The following is a 24,965-nucleotide window of genomic DNA, read 5'->3' on the forward strand; positions in this document are numbered from 1 at the left end:
AGCAGGACTTGCAGCAGTCAGGACACCATCACAAAAGCCACAGACTTAGCCGTCATGCACAACTAGCGTCGAGTACAGTATTGAGCACTTTTGGGCCACAAGTGAGGCACGTGGGAAGGAGGAACAGCACTGGGAGGATCACACCACGTGCACTCATATACATTACAGTACAGTATGTAGAGATTTCCTCGTTCACAATAGAGCACTAGGACACGAGGACTAATAGGCCATTAGCTTTGCAACAACAATGAACATAGGATCCCACATAGTCACAGTACTAGGGCTTTGCTAGTGTGTGGTTGGAAGAGCGGAGCGCACAGGCATGTCTTTGTGACATCCTCGGTTAAGAATAAGAGTGCATTGGTATTCTCGGCTCACTGGGTGAGCTGCACTCGTGACAGATTCTGATCAGGTGGCGTGTAGCGGGCATTATCATTGGCTCACATGTTTCAGAATTTTCCCGGACGCTGGGTGGCTACCACTTACGAGCTGGTTGAGATGCCTCAGTGCCAGATATTGCATAGAACCACCAATTATGTCCCATTTTGGTGTGGGATGTTGTATAATATTGCTGTAATAGAACCAAACCAGGTTCTTCGGATACTGCGTCTATGTCATATGCAATCCTGAAGTTGCAATTTAGTACTGCATGGTCGCGTTTGCCGAATGGAGGGTGATATATTGAATTGTCAGTATCGTTTTCTTGCCTAGTAAATATAAGATCTAGCATTGAGGGTACATCGAGTCCTCTTTTTCTGGTGCTTTCCCTTACATGTTGCGTTAGGAAAAACTCCTGCACGAGATCCAGGAGCTCTTGGTCCCAACAGCTTTCTTGGCATATTATATCTAGAGTATTCCAATTTATATTTGTATTAAAATCTCCAGTTAGTATAATTCTTTCCAATTTCTCTTCCATTCTATGTAATAATGCTCTTAAACTCTGAATTGTACTCTCTGCCAGGTCCTCATATTCACCTCTTTCCCATGTGTTTGATCTAGGTGGCATATACAAATTGGCTACAATTACTTTCCCTTCATATGTATTGATCTCTATTGCAATCAGTTCTACTTGTGGGGGTATATCTGGTTCTATTTCTTTGATTTTTAGATTTTTCTTAGTTAATATTATAATTCCTCCTCCTTTTTTTAAGTTCCTATCTCTTCTCCATATATTGTATTCTTCTAAGTTTAGGATGTCATTTGATATCCTTGGTGTTAATTTTGTTTCAGTTAGGCATATTATATGTGGTTCATTTTCTCTGATATAATCACTCATCTCTAATAATTTAGATACCATTCCATCCACATTTGAGTACATCAACTTAATCATCTTGTTTATATACTTATCATGACTTCCCCCTTTTTATTCCCTCCTGTTTATGTACCACTTTCGTACCTGCAATCCAATTACTTTGTAAAAAAATATATTCTTCTCCTCCTCTGATCTTCCCTCATTTTTTGTTTTTGCTTCCTCCCTCTTCTCTTTCAGTAATTCCAGTTCGTCTTGTGTTAGGCATCTTTTTATCCATACATTTTTTAACTCCTCTTTTTCCATAAGATTCTCTGCATTTTTTTTAGTATCTCCTCCACAGTGTTTACACTCTTCTCATGGGGACTCCATACCAGTTTATACTGATGGATCTAAGTCTGATGCGGGTGTGGGCTTTGGTGTGGTGTTTCCCACCTTCTGTCGAGGTGGGAGCCTCCCTGTGACTGCTTCTGTTTTTACGACTGAGCTGACTGCTATTTTATTTGCCCTTCAGATTCTCTCCACTCTCCCCCACACTGCTTTTACTGTTTTTAGTGACTCACGAAGTGCTCTTTCTGCAATGGAGTCTTTTAATCCCTCTCATCCTTTGGTTTTATCCATTTTAGAGTGGCTTTTCCTTTTAGGGCATCGTGGACGTCGTGTAGATTTCTGTTGGGTTCCAGCTCATGTAGGAGTGGCAGGGAATGAACGAGCTGATCAGCTGGAAGGTGGCAGCGGCTCGTCCCCCTCTTGCACAGTCCCCTCTGTATCGTCTGCCTGCTGCAGATATGCGCTCCTTTATTGCCTTCAGGGTTTGGTGCTGTTGGCAGGAGCATTGGGATGCTGTGGGTGCCAATAAGTTGCGCTCGATTTGCCAGAAGGTGGGGTCATTCAGTTACCAGGGCTTCCCTTGTCAATGGGAGACTGCTTTGTGCCGCCTCCGCATTGGCCACACCCGTTTCTCTCACGGTTTTTTAATGGAGAGGGCTCCTCCTCCATTCTGTGATGACTGTCTGGTTCCCTTGACTGTTCGGCACCTGTTGGTGGAGTGTCCTAGTCTTGAGGATTTCTGGCGTCGGTTCCTCTATGACCACCAAACGGATGGTGGTGTGTATCATCTTTCCTCCGTGCTTGGGGAGGAAGCCTGTGTCTTGGGAGGGGCAACCCTCTCCTTTGTGAAGGAGGCAGGACTTCTTAAGGATATTTAGAATTTCTCCTTTTTGATTGTGTGGCGTATCCTCTGTTTTTTGTTTTTTGCTTTTTACTTCTTTGTTATACGGCGGCATATGACCCTGGCAGTTGCGCCGCCATGATTATTATTAAAAAAAAAAAAAAAAAAAAAAAAAAAAAAAAAGAGGTTACCTTTAGAGGTCTTGACTTGTTTCTCTCATATTTCCCTAACCTTTTGTATTCCTCTATGTCTTTACTACAGATTTCCTCTGATACTTCTTTCAATATGCTCATTACATTTGCCATCTCCTTTTTGTCTCTTGAGATCTTGTTTCTTACTTCTTCCTCTTCTATGCCAGTGATTACTATAGATTTATTGATATCTGCTGAACCTCTAATTTAGGATTGTTTTGGATTGTTGGAAGGACACAAGTCAAGAGTGAGAGCAGTGGAAATGAGTTATTTAAGAGGAGCCTGTGGAGTCACGTGGAGAGACAGGCTGACGAATGAGGATATAAAGGAGCGTTGTGGTGTGGATGTGGATGTGATAGGAAGCGTTATGAGGAACACACTGAGGTGGTTTGGCCATGTGGAGAGGATGGAGGGTGAAAGACTGATGAAGAGAGTGTATGTGAGTGAGGTGGAGGGGGGAAGAGGGAGGGGGAGGCCAAGGATGAGATGGAGGGATGGGGTGGAGAGGTATATGAGAGAGGGGGGTGTGGGTTGGGAGCGGGGCAGTGAAATGGCGGGGGACAGGGCGACTTGGAGGCGATTTGTTTGTGGCCACCCCAAACGGGATTAAGGTGTCTGGCAATAGATAGATAGATAGATAGACTTCCTTTTTAATGCTTTTTTCTTCCACCCTTGTTTCTAAGTCTTACTTTACTTTCACCATTTCAGCATATGTGGTTTCCACATCATTTTTGTAGCTTTTCTCAGCTTCATTCACCTGTGTTATCTTCTCCTCAATATCACTGCTCTGGTCTATCAGACTGCTTACTTGCCTAATTGTCTCTGTATCATTTTTGAACTCTTCCATAATACTCTCATGGTTGACTACTGTACTTGCTATTTCATTAATTTTTCTCCTAAGAGAACCCACTTCTACTCACCGGGTCGGTCAGGATCACTTGATGGTCGTGATCATCAGCTTTTACCCTCCCGGAAGGGAGCTGAGAGCTCATATAGTCCGATCTAAGGGCAACGCTGTGACCTTCACACAAACACACACCCATCCCCTTGCTCAAGGGGGACAGTAACCACCCACTTCGTCAGTGAAACTTTTCGCCACCTGAGCGTGGCGCGAACTCCCGTCCACCAGTTGGCAAGCGAGAACGTTACCACTGCACCAGCGAGCTGTCAGCATATCTATGGTTGTGTCTTTCTTGTTGACTTCCATTCCTAATTTTTCTATTTCTTCCTTTTGCAAGTGCATCTGTTTCTTAATTTCATCAATCTCATTCTGAAAAGCCATCTCTAGTCTGTGTACTCGTTCCACCAGTTTATTGTGAGTCTCCATTTCAACCAGTTCCTGGTAGAAATCATCATCTTGCTTTCTACCTTTATCCCTTTTCTTTTCCAAATTTGCTTTACTAAAGTATGTGGTCATTATGCAGTATTAAAAGCACATATACTACTTACATTCCCTGGTGCCGTCGTAGACTAAAGAAACGATCAGCTGATTTAGCGCATTCTTGCGCTACTTTGTTTTCTTAACTGTTTGAACAAGTCTTACTTAAAACTTTTTCTTTTTTATATTAGAACACCATTTAGTCTAACCTGGTACATAGTTTGACTCATATAAAGATACTAATTTAGGTAATGCCACTGGCCAAGTTAGCCAGGTATGGGGTGGTGGCGACATGCGTCTGCTCCCCTCGGTGCTTTGTGTGTGTGTGTGTGTGTGTGTGTGTGTGTGTGTGTGTGTGTGTGTATTTACCTATTTGTAGTATACAGGAATTGAGCAATGCTCGTGTTGTCCTGTCTCCATATCCACATTTATCAAGTCTACCTTTACACACATGAATGTTTTTCTCATGCACCACCTCTTTGTCTAAGTCGTTCCAAATATTTAAGAATATACCTAATTGTGATATACACGGAATGTACTATGCTCGTGGGTTTCCGTCGCTGTTTCTCAATAAGTCGAATTTAACTTTAAACTCCTTTAAGTTTTTAGACTGGACGATCTCTTTGTCCAGGCTATTCCATAAGTCTATACTTCTGTAAGGAAAGCTATATTTCTTGATATCCTTCAAGCAGCTTGACTTTTTCAATTTCATTCCATGTCCTCTTGTTGCTCTCTTATCCCATACAAACAGATCTTCTTTGTCAATTTTATCTACTCCCACTATGGTCCTGAACACCGTAATCATGTCTCCCCTCTTTCTTCTTTCCTCTAACGAAGGCAAATCCAGTTTTTCCAGCCTCTCTCTGTATGACAGGTCTGTCAGACTGGGGACCATCTTGGTTGCTGTTCTTTGTATTCTCTCAATCTTGTTTATATCTTTCTTTTTGTGTGGGGACCACACTATCGCTGCATATTCTAACCTGGGGCGGATCATGGCCACTATCAATTTTTTCATCATTTCCTCATCCATATAATGAAATGCTACTCTTATGTTAGTCAAGAGCTTATAAGTCTCTCCAACTATCTTGTTAATGTGCTTTTCTGGTGACAAACTATCTTGGACCAGCACTCCCAAATCTTTCTCTTCTCTCCTTTTTGTGATTAATTCATTACCCAAAAAATAATTCAGTGGTGGTCTTCTGGTACTTTTACCCATTTCCAATATTTTACATTTCTTTACATTAAATTTCATTTCCCACGTCCGGCTCCAATTGTGTATCCTATCCAAATCCTCCTGCAGTATTTTACAATCCTCCTCAACCTCTGTCTTCCTCAAGATCTTTACATCATCAGCAAACAGACTCGCATAACTGTTCACTCCATCTACCATATCATTTACGTAAATCAGGAACATTACTGGCGCCAACACTGAGCCTTGAGGGACTCCACTTGTTGCTTCCCTCCATCCAGACATCTTTTCCTTTATTACTGTCCTCATTTGTCTGTCTCTCAAAAAGTCTCTCATCCATTCCAGAAGTTTCCCCTTTAGTCCTCCTATATATTCTAGTTTCCACATTAGTCTCTTATGAGGTACCTTGTCAAAGGCCTTCTCTAAGTCTAAGTACACACAATCCACCCAACCATCTCTCTCCTGTAACACATCAATCGCTCTTGAGTAAAAGCTCAACAAGTTTGAAACACATGACCTTCCACTTCTGAATCCAAACTGACATTCTGCCAAAATATTCATCTCTTCCAGATATTTTATCCATCTGTCTTTCAGGATTCTCTCACACAATTTTGCGACCATGCCGGTTAGAGACACTGGTCTATAATTCAGGGGTTCTTCCCTGTTTCCTCCCTTGTAAATTGGTACCACATTTGCCCTCTTCCATTCTTTTGGCACTTTCCCCTCTTCCAGTGAGCATACAATTAAGCTGTGAATTTTATCCGCCAGTTGTTCTCTGCATTCCTTCAGTACCCAATTAGAAATTCCATCAGGTCCTGGGGCTTTCCTTACATCTTGAGTTTCCAGTAATTTATACACTTCCTGCACCTCCACTTTTATATCTTTCATCACCGGAACATTTCTAATCACTCCCTCCCCTTCCACAAGCTCCTTTTCTTTAGTGAAAACTGACTGGAAACGTTTGTTCATTATTTCTGCTTGCATTGCCGCATCCTTAAAGACCTCTCCATCTACTTTCAGCTTGGTGATTCCTTCCTTTTGTTTCAGTTTGCCATTAACAAATCTATAAAACATTTTAGGTTCATCCTTGCATTTGTCAATTATACCTTTTTCAAAATTCCTTTCTTCTTCCCTACGTATTCTTGTGTATTCGTTTCTTGTTCTTTTATATTCTTCCTTTGTTCTGTCGTTACCTCTCTTTCTCCAATTGTTCCACGCCTTATCTCTCTCTTTTTTGGCTATCATACACCTTCTATTAAACCACTCCTTTTTCCTGTTTTCTTTCCCTCTTACTCTTGGTACAAATTTTTCCACTCCCAAAATATAGAGGTCTAGAAAGATATCCCACTTCCTCTGTATCTCTCTTGTTTCTCTGAATTTTCTCCAATCCGCATTTTCAAAAAAGTTTCTCAATCCTGTAAAATTTGCTTTGCCAAAGTTGTATCTTCCCTGTCTATGAAGCTCGTCTCTTGGCTCGACGTTTCCTATTAACATCTGGAACTCAGTGACCATGTGATCACTTTTTCCCAAAGGACAGAGATATTCCAATGATTCTATTACATCAGGTTCTTTGGTGAACAGTAAATCTAACCTTGCTGGTGTGTCCTCACCTCGAAACCGTGTCTCTTCTTTGACCCACTGCGTCATCACATTATTCATTATTATATTTAATAACATAGTACCCCACGAATCCTCGCCGCCTCCCGAGTACCATTCCTCCCAGTTCACCACTTTACAATTAAAGTCACCCACCAAAATTATATTATTGCTTTTCTCAATTATTTTTTGCAAGTAGCTAGCCATATCTGACATCTCATAGTATTCGTCATCCTTCCATGCTCTCGTCTGTGGGGGAACATACACTACCGCCATATCTCTCTTAACATTCTCTCCAGTTTCTAATTTCATATATATCACTTCAGCCCTGCCTTCTCCCATTTCCACAGTATCTACATTTATGTTGTTCTTCACTGCTATCATCACTCCTCCTCCCTTTTTTTCATTTCTGTCTTTTCTCCACAGTTTGTATTTACCATCTCCCAAATGAACATCAATATCTTCTCTTAATTTGGTCTCTACAAAGCACATGACATCAGGTTCAAGTTCTCTCAAGAAATCATTAATTTCGATCCTTGTCGATATGAAACCATCAACATTAGTATATATCACCTTCAAATTATTTTTGACATTATTAATACCCTCTTCTCTCCTACTCTCTGTCCGTACCACTTCCTCAACTTCTGATCTTTCACAACCATCCCCCCTAGTTTCCTTCACTTCTATTTCCTTAAATACCATTTCCTTACTTTCATATCCAATACTCTCCAAAAAAAAGTATTACGTTCTTCCTCTGTCCTCTTATCATTTTTTTTCCTTTACTTCTTCCTTTAATGATTTTAAAACTTCTCTTTCTTCTTCATTCAGATCTTTTCTTATTATAATATTTTCCATCCCCGCCTCTTTGCTTAATTTCCAGGTCACTTTAAGTATCTCATTTATTACACTTTCTGATGTAAACTTGACTCTCATTGGTCTTGTTTCCCCTTTCTTATAAGGCCCTATCCTCCTTACTTCCTCAATTTCTTTTACCCACTTGTCTCCTTCGGGGTCAATCTTGCCTAATATTCCTCTCACCATGTTCGTGTCTCTCTCGAGTCTTGCGAACCTAACCTTTTCTTCCTCTTCCCTGTTTCCAAATACTGCCACACATCTGTTCCTTTCTACAGTTTCTCTCACTATTTTCTCTTTTTTCTTCAGCATTTTCACTACATTTTCTTCCATTTCTTTCTTGTTCATTTCCCTTTCTTCCTGGATGATCTCTCTTAAGCTGACCACTTCTTTCTGTTCTTCTTCTACGTGTGCCCACTTTGCCTTGTGTTCTTCTAATACATTACTCACCTTCTCCATTTTATTAGTACTCTCTTCAAGTTTCCTCCTCAGTTCAACATTTTCCCTCTTCAGATTCTTAATCTCTTCATTGGCTGTTTCGTTGGACTGGATTAGACTCTGTATGGTGGTTTCCGTATTTCCTGACACATCCTTTATCACTAGATTCTCTACTTTTTTTTCGAGTTCACTAATCCTCATAATTAATGTTTTCACCAGGTCCATGACATTAGTATTAGCATCAAATCCTTGAAATTCCATTCCCTCATTGTTTACATTTTCGGCCATGTTTAACGTACCGGTAAAGTACCTAAACAGCTGTAACCGAATAAGCCACAAACATTCATGTATACTATTGCCAACAAATCTTTACATTTTTGGTGGTCTACCAACTTTCATTATTTTAAATTTAAAGAAAGACCCTAGGAGACAGGACAGACAAAATTCCTGAAACTACTCAAGGTTAGGAGCGATGCCTGGGACGTCCTCTCTCTCCGGCTGTTCGTGTGTGTGTGTGTGAGAGAGAGAGAGAGAGAGAGAGAGTGGATACCCAAACCACTCAACACAGCCCCAGAAGCTCAAGACTCCATCATTCAGAAAGGTACAGTAATTCTGTGAGTGAGTGAGTGAGCATGGAAGTGAGTGGCACAGTGAGGGATACATACAGTTTGCTTCAGTGAGTATGGGAGGAATACATACAGTAAATATTCCTCAGCAGTTGATTAAATAACAGTAACCAGTAAATGAAAAATTGTTTAAGAAATTTCATTTACGAAATTATATCTACGGGCGCTCCATTGCAATGCTTTTTAATGCTGTGCCATTCAGTATTAGGAGGATTCCCTCGGAGGTTCTTATGCCATTGTATAGTGTACTTTGTCATGGTGATGACAGTGTTTCTTTACAAATATTGCTTCATACTTTCAAATTATTTTCCTTAGATGAAATTTTTACAGAAATATACATCTGTTTTGTCATACTAATTATTTTCCATAAACAATATTATGGTTGCAACAACTCAGAATTATCCCAGTCAGTGCCAGATAGTTATATTAAGTTGAGAGTGCATCATAGCCAGAATGTGAATGTATGTAAATTATAAAATTTACTCTTCATAAAACAGTTAGAAGCAGGGGAAGAGTAGAAATTTGTAATAAAAGTACCCATATGATGCTGATGTGGTGGTGTTACCAATAGGGTAAAGTTAACACCCCCATGGCCAAAAATGTTATCTGGATGTTGGGTTAATGTTGCTAGTAAACTAAGTCTAATGTTGTTCTACGGTTTTCAGTGAATGTTAAAAATGTTGTATTGTATCATATCATGTATAATGGCTCCAGTGTGCTTGCCTACTTCAGTCATAGTCACATAATGGCAGCTCTCCATGCTGGTCAGTCTCTGGCAGCCTCTTTATTCAGTCCCTTATCTCTGAGGTCACACTCTATGGCCTCATTCCAGATCATTTTCGGTCTGCCTTATGCGACCCTAACCTCAACACTCACACTTCCCACCTTTTGTACCCAGTTGTCATCTTCCATCCTCTCAGTATCCCCAGACATCTCATTCCACCCCTCCTTATCACAACACCAGGACATTTCAGTCCCATCCTTCCCCTCAGCTCTTCAGTCAGAATCCTAGCCCCCCCAGGCCTTACATTCAAGGATGCTCTATACATCCATCTAACCATTGCCATTTCTGTAGGTTTGAGCCCACAAATATCCTCCTCCTTTACTGCCCAGGTTTCACAGCCATGCAGCTTTACACTCCAACAACATGGCACATGAAAAGATTCCTTAACATCGAGGGAGAGCCCTCTCAGTGTCATGAGAGGCAGCAGTTCCCAAATCTTCCTCTATCCACTTCTTACCGTAGTGACAGAGCTAGCTCAAGCCCCTCCTCCAGCACTTAACATGTCCTCCACATAACAAAACTTTTATCTAGTGCAACGTTAAATGAACTGTTAGCCACTAGCCATGATCTAACTTGGGACAGACTTGGTTGCAAACCAAAAATTGATTTGCTAAAGCTGCAAAATCAAACTTTGCTCACTTTTGAGCATAGGGGACCAAGGCTAAGTTGTCTCTGATGCATCTACTTGGGGGAAGAAAATAATCATGACCAACTCATGTTTTGAGACCATGGAATGTCTCCCACCATGTTTTCCAGCCCAAGTCCTCGACCGATTGCACCATCAGATATGATTGATAAACATCTATTTTACGATGCCTTTCAGTAATGAGGCCAAAGTTGTGCCAAAAGTTGCATGCAAGATGAGAACCTTAGGGTTCACATATCCAATTCGGCTATTAGTGCACATCATACAGAAGAATATTGCAACATATTTATCTGGTGGTACTTTCAAAATAGAATAATAACACTAGCCTATCATTAATATTTTGTATAAGTAACAAATTTCCAAGTACAGTAAAAGTCCTGTAATCTGAATTGCAGGGGACCAAGGATCTTTTGGACTAGTGTTTTTTTCGGACTATTGGGAGGAACCTTTGAAAACATTAGAAATATGTATATGATCATTATGTAAACACTTGAAATGATATGGGTTATTGTTTTATTCACCGGAAATGCATAGAAGTGTGGATGAATAGTTGCAGGCAGGTACATCCAAGTCCAAGGGCAAGTCCAAGGAAGATAAATCCTTAGATATAGGCCAGTAAAATAAAAATGTTGCCTTGAAAAATTCGAAGCTTTGGGATATTTGGATTATTGGTGGTCGGGTTCAAGGACTTTTACTGTATTTCGTGTGTCAGTTACCAAATAATTGTTGTCATCTCCAACATCATCATCATTTAATCCTGTGTTGCCCCATGAGGAGTGTAGGAGTCTGGGGCTGGGCAAGTTGGTTGTAACATTTAACCCCTTAACCGCGGGGCGTCACGCTTGGGAGCAAGGGATCATACCGCGGGGCGTCGCTTTTGTGATTCTGTGTTATTTTGAATTCACCCGGGCTTCCAAGTGGGGGCTTGTATCATCTATCAGTACTGCCAATGTCCAACACTAGTCAGCACTCCTAATCTCATCTGTACTCCCATCCATTGTTGACAATTTAGCCATTTCTCCCCGTTCTTGACTCCCCTCCCTACCCCCCCTCCATTACCCTATCCTCTCGCCTGCCCGGCCGTGCTACGCTAAGTAAATCTTCCCTGGAATTTTTCACTGATTTCATCCATTGAAATAAGCCCTATGTCCTATTCTTATACCAAATAATATATACAAGAAAGAAATAAGGTAAGTGAGAGTGCCAAACACCTGGAATTGGCTAATTATCATCTGACAACACCTCACGTGCACTCGTTCGCTAATTTTCGCTGTTTTTTCCCCTTGAAATATGCCCTATAATCTATTTTCGTAATAAATATACATGTAAGGAGGGAAGGGAGAAGCCTAAGTGATATTTACATTCACCTGGAACTACCTAATTTATAATGTATTGTCTAGATTTCCTGCCAATCATATCAGTGCTAAACAAAGATGTTTCAAGATCTAACATTGGTAGCTCTGAAAATATATCTCCTAAGTAGGCCTCTAATCTATTTTCGAAATAAATATACATGTAAGGAGGGAAGGGAGAAGCCTAAGTGATATTTACATTCACCTGGAACTACCAAATTTATAATGTATTGTCTAGATTTCCTGCCAATCATATCAGTGCTAGACTTAGCTGTTTCAAGAAGTAATATTGGTAACCCTGAATAACCCCTTAGCAGGCCTCCACGCTAGCCCTCCGTTATCAGGTTACTCTCAACTTCCGAAGTGAGAGTACGTATGTTTCTTCTTGCTGACTTCAAGGCCTTTTTTCACCCCCATGCAAATGGCCCTGTGACCTTTACCCCCTACTAAACCTTGTGTGGAAAGAGGTAAAGGGCTGACAATTGATAAAAGAGTGACTACGATCTTTCTATTGAGTAAAACAATGCAAGTGGAATTGTAAATAATGTGTAAATAATGTGTAAACAGCAAGTGAAAGTAATGAATGTAAATATACGTGAACAATAGAAAACAGTTTTATAAGTTATTTCAAATGACAGTGCACAACACAGTGTAAATAAAATAGAAATGTAAATAACGTAAATAAAATAGAGAACGTAAATAGAAATGTAAATGAGTAGTATTATAAGAATACGAGTATATACCCTAGGAGTAATGAAAGTGAAAGTTTCACTCTAGCATGTCTGAATGCTATGAGTTATGAGAGTGAAGATGAAAGTGACATTCACTCTCAATGCCAGTATACAGGACGAGAAAGTGAATGCTACGTATTTTACTGAAAGAAATTGAATCCCTACAGTGACAATAAACTAATACTACTGAAGGAAACTTATGAATAAAGACTGTAGATATATATAAGTGTTATATAGTAATAGAAATATAAAGTGTGAGGGGTTTTATGAATAATAAATGACAGACTACTAAGAGCGAACTAGTGCCAGTGCGACGATCAGACGCGCTCGTAATTTCCATTGCTTTCACAGTGTTTTTTTTTTTAGTATGGATCCCAAACTACTTGAAAATTGTAGAATAGTGTTTATAGTGTTTGTATCTGGCTGTGGTAATCATATTACGGGTTGTCGGGAAGTGTAAAGTGGAGACTTCGTTACCCTACTTCAGAGGTCTCCACAAGTCCTACGGTAACTGACGAAGGCTCAACAATCATTCCAGGAGAAAGCTGAAGGTATTTGCCATAAGCATATTTAATTTTATTATTCTAGGACTAATAACTGATTTTTGGCAAATATTTTTTGAGAGTCTGTCGGAGCCCAAATAACCCCGCGGCACACGCGGGGTTATTTGGTAAACAAGCCCGCGGTGTAGGGGTTAAGATGAGAGTGACCAGCCTCGCTCATCCCTGAGTGGCATTACATGAGCAATAAACCCCAACCATCCCGTGGATATAAACCTGCACAGGCTTAACCCCTAATGCGCGGACAATGGACAGCCGACCCCCCCTCCCCCAGTTGGCGGGGTTCGATTGCGTTCTGAGTACGTGTAGGAAAATATTACCCAAAAATCAGAGATTAACTCTAGAACATTATACTTGGTATGGCAGATAGTACTTACATTCAACTTTCTCCAGAGACAGATGTTGAGCCTTCGTGGACTACCCAAGGACTTGTGGAGACTTGCAAAGTTGGGTAACAAAATCTTCACTTTCACACCTCCAGCAACCCAGTTTCCCCTCTACCACAGCCTCATTCTGTCACAGTAAACTTTATACTATAACGTACAGGTAGTTTGGAATCCGTATTTGTACAATAAGCACTGAAAATAAGGCTAAAATCAACGAAGCATATGGCCGACATGCAGCGCGGCGGTGGTCTTCCCGTCACTCAACAAACATTTCCATTTTCACAGCTAAAAACACGTATACTACATTATTTTCAATCATATTACTTCCCAAAAGATCACCACAGCTCGCTTTTTATTCTGCCTTACGCCCGTCACTTTATTCTCGTTCCTGTCGGCCGCTCGCACTGACTCGGAAGAGCTAGAACTCGCCATAATGTCACTTTGAAAGCCTGCGGTAAACTGACGCTAAACATGAGCAAACCGTGCGAAAAAAAGCTAGTGTGACAACTGGGGAAACAAACGTTTCCTATTAGCATAAACTGCTTGTGAGAGGAGAGCGCAGATTTACAGTTCTGAGCAGTCAGAGTGCTGCCATGTATCACAGCCAGGCTGGCCGGGCCGTGGTGGGGGAGGGAGGGGGGAAAAACGCGATACTTGGCAACAACAGAGGTCAGTAGTACAAAGGTAAAGTATGCTAATTGTAGCTAAAGGGTGGTGGTACTGATAGACTATACTAGCTGGAACATCCTTGCCCGCATTTATTCAAAATTAACTCGAATCGCAAACGCGACGATCCGCAGTTATGTTCTTTTTGGCGAGCATCGCAAACACGACGCCCCGCGTTTTAGGGGTTAATCCAATTGAAGTGCCTTAATTACCCACTAATCCACCAGGTGCCATGATTTGGTTATATGGTTACCACCCAGCGTAGTAAATGGTTTCTTGGTATACGTGAAACCATTTGGCATGTCACTTAGTGTACAGTCACCCATAAACAGAAGGAAGAGGAAATGGTAGCATTTGTTAATTAAGTTACCTCTGCACTCCTAGGGGATGACTGATGTTTATAAAAAAATTAATAATAAAATTAAAAGAAGATGGTATCCAGGAGAGATTGAAATATAAATACAGGCATGCTCCAGTTTAACGATGCAATTGGATAAGTAAAAACCCATCACTAGGCTGGGTATCATATCTTGGGATAGATTTAACATGTATAATATAGGGATGCCTTTTTGAGCCTTGGGTATCCCCCCTAACCTAGTCCTAAACCCACCCATATGAGTCTAAAAACAAGTTTCTAGCTAACCTAAACCCACAAATAGCTTTAAAACAAGCTAAACTGAGCCTAAAAGCAGTTTATAACTCACTATCTATTGCCAGACACCTCAATCCCGTTTGGGGTGGCCACAAACAAAACGCCTCCACGTCGCCCTGTCCCCTGCCATTTCACTGCCCTGCTCCCAACTCACACCCCCCTCTATCATATACCTCTCCACCCCATCCCTCCATCTCATCCTCGGCCTCCCCCTCCCTCTTCTCCCCTCCACCTCACTCACATACACTCTCTTTGTCAGTCTTTCACCCTCCATCCTCTCCACATGGCCAAACCACCTCAGTGTGTTCCTCATAATGCTTCCTATCACATCCACATCCACACCACAACGCTCCTTTATATCCTCATTCGTCAGCCTGTCTTTCCATGTGCCTCCACAGGCTTCTCTTAAATAACTCATTTCCACTGCTCTCACTCTTGACTTGTGTCTTTCCAACAACGTCCAAGCTTCACTTCCATACGTTAGAGTTGGTATCACAATACCGTCATGTAGTAACTTTTTCACTCCCATGCTCACTTCCCTGTTTCTTATCACTGCTTTCAAAGAACCAGCAACCTTTCTTCCCTTCTGTACCCTTTCAAGCACTTCACCTTCCAAACCTCCATCCTTACTCATCACACTACCCAAGTACTTAAACGTACTCACATTTTCCAATTCCTCACCATCCAACCTCGCTGTACATTCACTGCCTTCACCTCTCTCAAAGACCATCACTTTACTCTTCCCTACATTCACCTTTAGATTCCGTTTCTTAATTACTCTCCCAAACTCATCCACCAAGCCTTGCAGCTCTCCTTCGTCTTCACTCAACAACACAGGATCATCTGCAAACAACAGTACAGGGAGTTTCCAAACACTATCCTCTCTCTCCAGGGCCACTCCAACATCCACTACCCTACCTTGTACCTTTATTATTACCTCCTCCATATACAGATTGAACAACCATGAAGACATGACACATCCCTGTTTCAACCCAACCTTTAAAGAGAAAAATTCACTTAGTTCACCATCCACACTCACTGCAGCCTTAGCACCATCATACATACTCTTCACAGCATTCAACAACTTCCTATCTCCTCCATATATTCTTAATACTTTCCACAATCCTTGTCTATCCACCCTGTCATGTGCTTTCTCCAAATCCATGAAAGCTGCATACAACTTCTTTCCCTTCTCTACAAACTTTTCCACTAAAGATCTGAGAATGAATATCTGATCTACACAACCTCTTCCCTTCCTAAAGCCTCCCTGTTCTTCTCCAACTAATTCCTCTGTTCTTTCTCTAATTCAATAAGTATCCTACCATACACTTTTCCTCTTATGCTAAGAAGACAAATGCCCCTATGATTACCACACACTTCTTTTTCCCTTTTCCCTTTGTACAAGGGAATAATTATACCTGACTTCCAATCCTCCGGGACTCTACCTTCCTCCCAGGCCAATCTACACATCTTCCACATCCATTCTACTACTATCTCTCCCCCATGCTTCAGCATTTCACCACACACTCCATCAATACCTGGGGCATTCCCCAATTTAACTTTCTTCATTGCTTCCACAACTTATCCTACTGATTTCTTCCTGTCTTCTCACCTCCCTCCTTCTCCCAGCCATTCCCCAGCCACTTATACTCGCATTACTTCCATCCTGTATGTTCAACAATTCCTTAAAGTGTTCTTTCCATCTGCTCACTTTTTCTCCCTTCTCCACTAGTAATTTACCATTTTTATCTTTCACTCCCCTGTTAACCTCACTTCCACACTGTCTTACTCTCTTCACCTCTTTCCAAAACATTTTCTTACAGTCCCTCCACTTTACACTCAAATTCCTTCCAAATTCCTCATCCACTCTCTTCATACTCTCTCTTACTAATATTTTCACCTCTCTTTCTTTCTACATATAACTCTCTCTTCCGCCACTCAACTTCTTCCACGCCCCTGTTTCTCATCCATTCATTGTATGCTTTCTTCTTTTGTGCCACAGCCTGTCTCACCTCTTCAGTCCACCACGCTGTTCCTTGCACCCCCCTCCATCTTCTCTTCCTTCCACACACCACATCACATGCTGCACATATTTCTTCTGTAAATATCCTGCACACACCTTCCATGTCCCCCATCTGCTCCAATTTATATTCATAACTCACCTAAACCCAAAAGTAAAATCTGAAAATCATCAAAAATAAGTCTGGAAAAAATCAGACTTAGTAAACTGTACCCCAAAATGACAATGTCCACCCCACCAGTGACTAAAACACATTAATCTGACTTTAAAAACAATTTATAAATGAACCTAAAAACAAAATATAAGTCTAAAATATCATCAAAATCGGTAAAAGAAAAAAAAAAAAAATCATTATACCGGGATTTGGCCATTGTCCGGCTGGGTATGGTGGTATTTCTACCCTTGTTGCTATGCTGGGGTATCGCATCTAGGGGTATCGTATCTCGGGGTCTGCCTGTACTATGAATCGTATAATCTGCAACGTTGGCAAATATTTACTCATATATTCAATCGGGGTAAATAAAAACAGGACAAGTTGGGGTAAAAAGTAACACAGCCCTGCCAATCTTTATCTGGTGCCTAATTTTTCTGGTTTTTTATGTGGTGATAGGCCTACCTATACTCCATATTATGTTTATGCAGATTTTCCCAACAATGATTCGGTGCCAGGTTATGATCAAATAAAGAAATTTTGGTTTATATTCTGCTCATTTAACTTTTTAGGCATTTTTTCTTTAAGTAATGCCATTTCAGGTGCTTTGAATGCACTGCATTCATTCTGCTGTCAGGTGATCAGTGACAGTTGCCCTTAAGAGCCAAACCAAGAGAGAGGACCTGCCTGCTTTTGTAACTCCAGTGTAGATATGTTTTTTTACCCTGGGTACAGACACCCCCAAAGGGGTAATAAAATACCTATGTTTCTTATTGCATCTAAAAAACAACAAAGCAAAAAATACAACAAAACAGCAATGTGAGGTCCAACAAAGGTTCACATTGAAGATAAACTTCATGGAAAGCAATACAATAATTTTTCTGAAGAGGCAGAAGTTCTTGAATACTTCAAAAATGTAGTTAAGTTTGGATTTCCTTCTCCTAAAAAGGCAAAACAGTAGAAGAAAGTCAAGTTTGCATGGATCAGTCCAAACGTACGGAAGTGAAGCTTGGACATTGTCGGAAGGACACAAGTCAAGAGTGAGAGCAGTGGAAATGAATTATTTAAGAGGAGCCTGTGGAGTCACGTGGAGAGACAGGCTGACGAATGAGGATATAAAGGAACGTTGTGGTGTGGATGTGGATGTGATAGGAAGTGTTATGAGGAATACACTGAGGTGGTTTGGCCATGTGGAGAGGATGGAGGGTGAAAGACTGACAAAGAGAGTGTATATGAGTGAGGTGGAGGGGGAAAGAGGGAGGGGGAGGCCGAGGATGAGATGGAGGGATGGGGTGGAGAGGTATATGAGAGAGGGGGGTGTGAGTTGGGAGCAGGGCAGTGAAATGGCGGGGGACAGGGCGACTTGGAGGCGATTTGTTTGTGGCCACCCCAAACGGGATTGAGGCGTCTGGCAATAGATAGATAGATAGATAGATAGTCCAAACAAGAAAGATCTATCTATCTATCTATAGCCCGACGCCCTAATCCCGCAAAGGGTGGCCGCAGACAAAATGCCTCCAAGTCGCTCTGTCACCCACCATTTGACTACCCTCCCCCCAACTCACCCCCCCCTCCCTCATATACCTCTCAACTCCATCCCTCCACCTCATCCTCGGTCTACCTCTCCCTCTCCCTCCCTCCACCTCACCTACATACACCCTCTTAGTCAGTCTTTCATTCTCCATTCTCTTCACATGTCCAAATCACCTCAGTGTATTTCTCCTAATCTTCTGCACCACATCCACATCCACCCCACAGCGTTCCTTCACTTCTTCATTCGTCAACCTGTCCCTCCACATCACTCCACATGCTCCTTTCAAGTAACTCATTTCCACTGCTCTCACTCTTGACTTGTTCCCCTCTTGCAAGGTCCATGCCTCGCTTCCATACGTCAGGGTAGGGATCACAATACTATCATGCAGTGACTTCTTAACTTCCTTACTCACCTCCCTATTTCTCATCACTGCTTTCAGTGAACTAACAACCTTCCTTCCCTGCTGTACCCTTTCACGCACTTCATCCCCCAAAGTTCCATCCTTACTCATCACACTACCCAAGTACTTGAATGCACTCACATTCTCCATATCCTCACCATCCAACCTCACTGCACACTCTGTGACTTCATTCCTCTCAAACACCATAACTTTACTTTTGTTTACATCAACTTTCAGATTCCTCTTCTTACACACTGTCCCAAATTCATTCACCAAACCTTGCAACTCCCATTCATCTTCACTCAACAATACTGTATCATCAGCAAACAGCAACACTGGAAGCTTCCAAATCTCACCCTCATTCATTAGAGCCACACCCACATCCACTGCCCTACCCTGCACCTCCTTTACAACCCCATCCATGTATATATTAAACAGCCATGGAGACATCACACAACCCTGTTTCAGTCCCACATTGAGATCAAAGAACTCATTCAGCTCACCATCCACTCGCACCGTAACCCTAGCTCCCTCGTACATACTCTTCACAGCACTCAACAATTTCCCCTCCACTCCATATATTCTTAATACCTTCCACATACCTTGCCTATCTATTCTGTCATAAGCATTCTCCAAGTCCATGAAGGCAGCATACACTTTCCATCCCTTCTCTAGATACTTCTCCACTAAATATCTTATAACAAATATCTGATCTACACACCCTTTTCCCTTCCTAAATCCCCCTTGTTCTTCTCCAACTAGCTCCTCTGTCATATGCCTAACCTTATCAATGAGTATTCTACCATATATTTTACCAGTCACACTAAGTAGGCAAATACCCCTATGGTTACCACATACTTCTCTCTCTCCTTTTCCTTTGTATAAAGGAACAATTATACCTGATTTCCAGTCCTCTGGAACCCTTCCCTCTTCCCAAGCCAATCTACACAACTTCCATATCCACTCCACAACAATCTCACCCCCATACCTAAGCATTTCACCACACACTCCATCAATTCCTGGGGCCTTTCCTAACTTGATCTTCTTCATTGCTTCCACTACTTCCGCCCTACTGATCTCTTCCTCCCTCCTCTCATCTCTTCTTCTCCCAGCCATTCCCCAACCGCTTATACTCGCACTGCTCTCACTCTCCACATTCAACAAATCCTCAAAGTGCTCCTTCCATCTCAGTTTCTCTCTCTTCTCCACCAACAATCTATTATTCCTATCTTTCACTCCCCTACTATTTCCCTTATCACACTGCCTTACTTTCTTTACCTCCTTCCAAAACAATTTCTTACTCTCCCTCCATTTCACATTCAGATTCCTCCCAAACTCCTCATCCACTTTCTTTTTACTCTCCTTCACCAGTCTCTTAACCTCCCTTCTCCTGCTCACATATACCTCTCTCTTCTCTCTCTCATCTTCTCCCCTACCTCTACTCGCTAACCATTCACTATATGCCTTCTTCTTTTGTTCCACAGCTCGTTTCACCTCATCATTCCACCATGCTGTCCCTTGCACACCCTTGCATCTCCTCCTGACTCCACAAACCGCCTCACACGCTGCACCTATCTCTTCCGTGAATATCTTACATACGTCTTCCACCCCTTCCATCTGCTCTAGCTCATACCTTCCCAGTCTTTCTTCCACTATGCTCTTATACTCTGTCATTTTCTCACTATCTTGCAATTTCTCCACTCTTCTCACAGGAGTTGCTTCCTCCTGTCTTCCCCTTCGTCTCCTCAACCACTTTCTTTGCAGCTCTACCTTGGCCATCACTAAGTGATGGTCCGAGACTCCATTCCCCCACCCTCTCCACACTCTTGCATCCAACACTTGTCTTCTCATTCGCTCATCCACACACACGTAGTCTATCATTGCCTTTTGTTCAACAAGTTCACCATCCATCCTCCTCATTACTCTCCATGTATACCGGTGGATCATCTTATGCCGAAAGTAGGTGTTGGCTATTGCCAACCCCTTACAAGCACAGATGTCCACCAAGGCACTTCCATTCCCATCTACGTCAGCTGGCACACCCCACTGACCAACCACTCCATCCACTCGTACATTCCCAACTTTGCCATTCATGTCTCCAATCAACAGCTTTCTCTCGCTCCTCTCAAACTTGTCCATACACGCTTCTACACTTGCCCAAAACTCATCTTTCACTCTTGCCACTCGAACCTCTGTCGGGGCATACACACATACAATCGCCCACGCTTGTATACCTACTTTTATCCTCACCCATACAATCCTTGCACCCACTGTTCCATACTCTCTTATATTCTCCTTCCACTTCTTGCTTATCATCAGACATATTCCCTCTCTTGCCCTATCATTTTCATTGACTCCCGCACATATACCTAAACCATATTCCCATTCTTTCACCCTTTCACCTTTCCATTTAGTTTCAGTCAATCCACATATATCCACTTTTGCATCCTCAAGCATCCGAACAATCTCTCTCTCTTTCACTTCATCATTCACTCCTCTCACATTCCACGTTCCCACCCTAAGAATGTCCTTCGTCCGTTCCTTAGTCGTCAACGTATGGTCCGTCCGGGTCCGAGGTGCTTTGTTCACTTTTTTAGTTAGTTCTTTTTACGGGGTGGGGCACTAACCCACCACCAACCCTTTTAGTCGCCTCGTACGACAAGCAGGGATACTGGGGGAGTATTCTTGAAACCCCCCTACCCCCAGGGGGGTATATATAAAGGATGAGAAGGCACACAGAGAGCGCATACCTCCATCAGTGCGATTGCAGGATCCTGATCCGAATCCGGATCTGCCTCCAAATTTAATAAATTCTTTTTTGGCCCATGGCCCACTCTTCCACAAATTATATTGAAATTCATCGAGAACTTTTGGAGACATTGTGTAGACAAACACACAAGAAACACACAAACACAGGTGAATACATAACTCCAACTTCATTTGCGGAGTTAAAGCCTTGGTTCATGACTGAAATCACGTGTCTATATTCAGAATGTATGCCGTATATTTTTTTTTATCTAATAATACGTTATGTATAAATATGTTGTACACATAAACAAAGATAATTCATGAGGTTTTGGAAGCTGTATTTCCATTAGTTTCAGAGTTTTTGTTATATATTTTTTTTAACCCCTGGAGCAGTTATCATTTTCTTCATTCACTGGGGTAAAAAAAAATCCACATATTCTTTAAAATCTCAGCACCGACTGGTTGTAGAACTTTCATTCATATGTCATGTTTTAGGTTGTTATGTACCCATAACATGTGATATCCAATCTGCCCATTTGCCATGTGATATCCAATCTGCCCATTTGCTTTGAAACAGGATCAGTGATGCAAAGTTAAGGTAAATTGTTTTTATTTACCCCGATTGACTGTATATTATCTAAGGTTTACTATGAAAGGTATCCCAAATTTACCCAAATCTTTGCCAAAGTCCACAAAAACTCTAGTATAAATTTATCATTTACATCACATCTGTATACTGTTAAATCTAACCAAACCATGGCATAACCAAAATACAGCAGTTAAGTTATGGTTTGCCCTTGGTCCATGAAAAACTAGTGTCAAACCATGGTTAACATAACATCTGCACACCATCAAATACAAGGTCTGTTCAGAAGCATCAGACCTCTTTTTTTTTTTTTTTTTTTTTTTTTCTCTCACCAACCAGCAGGAGGATAGGGGAGGGGTTTTGTGTAGCGCAGTACAGGACCTTTCTGCGCTTGTGTGAATAATGCCAGTCACCACGAGTGACTCGGTGGCTGTCAGTCAGCCTGTGTTCATGGTTGTGCATCTTATGTTCATCGTGTTCCTGTGCTTGTGACAATGACCGAAAAGTCAAACAACATTACTGCATCAGTTTTTTCCAAAAACTAGATGATACCAAGTTGAAACTATCAGGAAGATCCAGCAAGTTTTCGGGAATGAAGCCATTGGGATAACACAAATAAAGGAGTGGTACAGTCACTTAAAAAATGGCCGAATGTCAGTCAAGAGTGATCCACGTCTTGGAAGTCCATCAGCAAGCAGGAGTACACTCAACCCCCTGCTATCGCACCTAATTGGTCACAGGAAACGCGCGTGATAGCTGAATACGCGGTAGCTGAACTGAACAGTCAATGGGAAAATTTCTAATTGGTTTTTCGGTGGCCCATTTTTCTAACTTTTAACCACTTTATGCCTACGATTTCCTGCCAATCTCTCCTCTAACATGAAAAAAAGCATTATTATATTAATAATAACAGTATAATGAATAAATAAACAACATAAAAGGCCATCAAACTTTTATAAGGATTACGGCTTGGGTGGTTTGATGGGTTGCGAGGCTTGGGAGTGCCTTAGTTGCCGCCAGATCTCTTTGGCTGTCTCTGTTTCTTTAGTGTCCACAGCTAAAGGGGGTATCACATGGTACCTTATATCAGGAATGGCTGAGGAACATTTAAGTGGAACAAAACTTGGATGCTATCACACACGTTCCTCACACTGTCGTCAGAGCCCCATCTCAGCACCGACATCACAGTTTTTTCAGCATAAGAAATATTAACTTTATAAGGGTTTCAAAACGATTGATATTTATTCTAAAATACAATATTAATAAGTATTCAGTGTCAGGCTAAATTTCAATGCTGTAGTATGATATATTCTTTCGAGCCGAATGGGTTTTGGTCCTTGTTTTGCCCGTCGTATCCTCGGCAGGAATCCGTTCAGATGCATTCCAAATGCCCGTGCTATAATCGGGAATTTTACCACATTACCGTTCCGATTAACCATCGTATCCTCTGCAAACCTCGTATGAAGTGCCGTGTGAATAAGTTTCGTTCAGCCTGTCTTCAAACTTGACGCGTGATAGCGGTCTTGGGGTGCGTGATAGCATGTATGGTTGTGCTTTTGATGTGTGCGTGATAGCATATAAACGTGATAGCTAAACGCGCGATAGCAGGGGGTTGAGTGTACTGTACTGAATATGAAGAAAGTTTACAGTTTGGTCATGGGAAATCATTGGTTGACTGTTTGAGAAATTGCTAATGAAATTGATATCAGTGATGGATCGGCACACAAAATTTTAACGGATAATTTGGACATGCAAAGAGTTGCTGCCAAGTTTGTTTCAAAGCTCCTCTCATGTGAACAACAAGCTGTATGGATGAACATTGCTTAAGACATGTTGGAGTGTGCAAATTGCCATCCAGACTTTCTGAAGACTGCTATCACTGGAAATGAGACTTGGGTGTACAGGTACGACAGAGAAACCAAAGCACAGTCATCCCAGTGGATGTATGCAGGGTCTCCTCAGCCAGAAAAAAAACACAACATGTCTGCAGCAGGTTGAAATGAACTTTGACAGTTTTTTTCGATTACCATGGTGTTGTGCATCATAAATATGCACCAGAAGGTCAGACTGTCAACAAACATGAGCTACTACCTCGATGCTATCCGTCGTCTTCGTGAGGCAGTTCGACGGAAGAGACCAGACCTTTGGAAAGTGGCAAGTTAGAAGCTGCACCATAACAATGCCCCTGTCTGTTCTTCTCAACTAATTCAGGAATTTTTGGCCAAGTACAACATACCTCAGGTCCGGCAGGCTCCCTACTCACCAGACTTGGCTCTATGAAATGTTTGGTTATTCCCCCAGCTCAAAACTCCACTGAAGGGTTCCTGGTTTGAGATGAGAGAAGAGATCATGACGAATGTGATGAAGCACCTGAAGGAGATACTGAAAACAGACTTTGAAAAATGTTTCAGGCATTTGAAAGGACACTGGGCTATGTGTGTCAAGTCAGAAGGGGCCTTGTTTGAGGGGGATTAGTGTCCTAGCACAACAGGTTAGCTATTTATTTTTTTAGAGTCAAAGGTCAGAATGTGTACAGGCATCTCGAAATGAATGGATCTTGAATTTGGGTCTCTGTTGTATTGTTTTTGTTTTTTTCTTGGAAGAAACTGTTTGGAGGCTCCTGGCCTTTGGTTCCTTCTTCCTTGCATTAAAAAATTTAAAAAAATGTGAACAGACCTCGTGTAAACAAACTGTGGGCTAACCACTATCTAACTGTTAGCTTAAGGTTTGCCCAAAGACAACAAAAACTCTGGTACCTGTAGAAATTCGTCATCTACATAACAGTTGCACAGTGTTAAATCTAACCAAACCATGGGCCAACCACCATCCAGCTGTTATGCTATGGTTTGCAGCAATGTGAGTTTGGATTGATTCCTAATGATGCAGTGGTTACTTCAACTTACTTTTCACTATGACTTCATTGTGAGAAGTTATGCTGATACACAGTTTTTTCTTCATGATATAAAATAATCATAACAGTATTCCTCTGACATCCATGGGTTAGTGTACAGTGTGTAGCCCAGTAATTTTGCCTGAGTGCTCATGATGTCACTTCCTTT

At 41.6% G+C, this 24,965-nt stretch overlaps 1 protein-coding gene across 1 annotated transcript in view; it reads left to right on the forward strand.

Annotated features, from left to right (window-relative positions):
- LOC145413007 (uncharacterized) overlaps positions 1 to 24,965 on the forward strand; it is a 468,549-nt gene that overhangs the window by 436,712 nt on the left and 6,872 nt on the right. The gene's annotated exons all lie outside the window — the stretch shown is intronic.

This window comes from Coenobita brevimanus, chromosome 94 (assembly GCF_032717465.1).
Source record: "Coenobita brevimanus isolate Jiangsu-jjx chromosome 94, ASM3271746v2, whole genome shotgun sequence".
NCBI lineage: Eukaryota > Metazoa > Arthropoda > Malacostraca > Decapoda > Coenobitidae > Coenobita > Coenobita brevimanus.